We start from the raw sequence: 2,458 nt of genomic DNA on the forward strand, positions 1-2,458 counted from the left end.
TCCTGGTGTCTGTATTCCTCACTCTGGGTTTTTGGCCCAGCGGCTGACAGCCTGAATCAGAAATACCATTTTTGATACGGCTGGGATAGGATTCGCTGAGCAGTTGCGAGTGCATTAATACTTATTTTTGTTTCCCAGCAAGTGATGCCCATCCTCTGGTGGCAGCGGTTTCCGAATGCTTCAGCAGAGCAGAGGTGGACTCCCTGGCCCCTGCCGTGAGTGGCAAAGTGTCCCAGGAGCCTCTTTTGATACTCAAACCAGATGAAAGAATGTCAGTCGAGTTGAATTTGTCAGTCTTGAATAGACAAGCAGGAGGAGGCTATGTAGGAGGGGAGTGTGGGAAGAAAGGAGGGGAAGACAGCAGCGTTGCTGTAGAAGCATGGGAAGGTATGCAGCGTGCTGCTCTGCGCTGTCGTCTACCCCACATGCTGCACAGGAGCACATGTGAGATGTTGCACGTGGCAGCACGTTTGCCATGTAACCTGCCATTTTCAGGAGGGATGCCTTCAAGCGCTGCAACAAGGGGTGGGCTCGAGGTATGGGCCGTTGTGCTGTGCCCATGCAGGAGAGCAGATCGTGCTTCTCCTGGGGCAGAAATGATGGGGAACAGCAGTGTGCATCTCCCCGCTTGCACTGGGATTTACAGCAGCTGCTGTTGAACTTGAGAGCCTCTACCCGCAGGGCTGGGCAGGAGGAGGGAGTCCAGTTCCTGATGACAATCCATGTAAGTGAGCACCGAGCTGCATCCAAATTATGTCCTTAAAAATGCCAATGTCGCTTTTTTTTTTTTTCTTTTTCGGACAATGTTCCTGAATCCTTTTCCTGCAACAATGGAGAAACGGACCCGGCCTGCGGCTGTGGGATCGCCACGTACCTCTGGTCCTTATCCTCCCTCTGCAGCTGTAGACATCCCAGTGTGAAGTGTCTGGCCAGCCTGGCAGGGGCTCTGTCCCCCTGCTCCCCCTTTCCTCTCTTGGCTACCTGCATGGAGAGGACAGGGTGGAACAGAGCAGGAAGTTCCCAGCTGCGGGGCTGCCTGCGAGGATGTCGTTCTCTGCCCTGGTAACACACTCACTCACTCCTCTGCAGTTCCCTTTTTTGTTTTTTTTTTGTTGTTGTTGGGTGGTTTGGGGGTGGCTGCAGTTGAGCAAAACTGGGGGTTTTCATTCTTGCAGAGCCGCTGGGTTGCAGTTCTCTATGGTCACAGTTACAGAGCAGCTCTTCAGCCGCAGGGGTTTCGAGTAAGGTCTGCATGTTCTTCAGACCCAGCTGGTGGGTCGTGTATCTGCTGATGCACTTCCACCCAGAAGTGATTAATTTGTTACCCCAGTTTTACTCTCGGCTCTTGTTAACCTACAGCACCACCTCCCTGTCTCATGGGTCTCCTCCACCCACTGGCGTTCGGTTTCCAGGTCTGGCCTGCCTTCTTCCAGGTTCAGACATGTTGGTGAGTCGGTGTCTCCCGTTCATCACCAGAAGCTCCAGCTCCCTCTCCTTGTCCCTTGCGCTGCTGGCATCACAGTGATGCTGCTTGGGAGCACGTGGTTATCACGTTAGCAGTTCTCCTCAGCCTCCCTGCTCCTGAGGGCTGGCAGCATGAGTCCTTTTGGGTTCCCATCGCATCTGTCACCTCTGGAGGCCACCTTTGTTCTGGATGAAACTGAGGACACAGATGGCCAGACCAGACTTGGGAAACGAGAGCTCAGCGCTCATGGAGAGCGATCCAGCCAGGCAAGGAGCGGTGAAAGGGGCAGGGGAAAAGCGAGGGGCCAAGAGCCAGCCCCCTGGCCAGGGGAGGCAGTTTGGCACCAGGAGTGGAGAGAAGAGTGAGCAGGAGGCCAGAAGGTGTGTTTTGTGACCTTTGTGATTACTTACCATTGTTGCTGTTAAAGAGCAACTTCCTGACCTCGTAGGACCACCATCCCTTGTCACAACACCTCACATGCGGTTGGTTCCTTGAGCCCATCTACTCCCTCGGGAGCTCCTGGCACTCCTCTGGATCCAAGTTCAGCCGGCTCTGCGGAATGTGTCCAGGCACAGGGTGCAGCTCTGAGCCAACAAGGAAGTTCAACTCGCTCAGTTTCTTTAAAACTCACTCGTCAAGGAAGGGAAAGCCCTAACCTGCTCTGGTCTGAAAATGGCAGGGCCCCCGAAGTAAACTGCCTCCTTCAGGTGGAGTCCCCAGGTGCAGCCTGAGGATTGAAGGTGCCGGCCTGAGCAAGCGTCAAAAGCGGCAGCAGAGAGATGCCTCCGTGGCACTGCCCTAGAGGTCACCCCTGAAGAGACATTCCTCTTCTTCAAGCCACCGTGGCTTGCCATGCCCAAGAGGCGGGTGAGGAGTCTGCGTGGACTGTAACCGTCAATTTACTCAAGAGCAAACATGGGTCACGTGCCTCTGCTCATCCCGTCAGCCGCTTCCCGCCTGATCTGGCCGCGGGACACTTGTGGTGGCTCACGC

Source organism: Charadrius vociferus, unplaced genomic scaffold, assembly GCF_000708025.1.
Source record: "Charadrius vociferus isolate BGI_N301 unplaced genomic scaffold, ASM70802v2 scaffold223, whole genome shotgun sequence".
In the NCBI taxonomy this organism is placed as follows: domain Eukaryota; kingdom Metazoa; phylum Chordata; class Aves; order Charadriiformes; family Charadriidae; genus Charadrius; species Charadrius vociferus.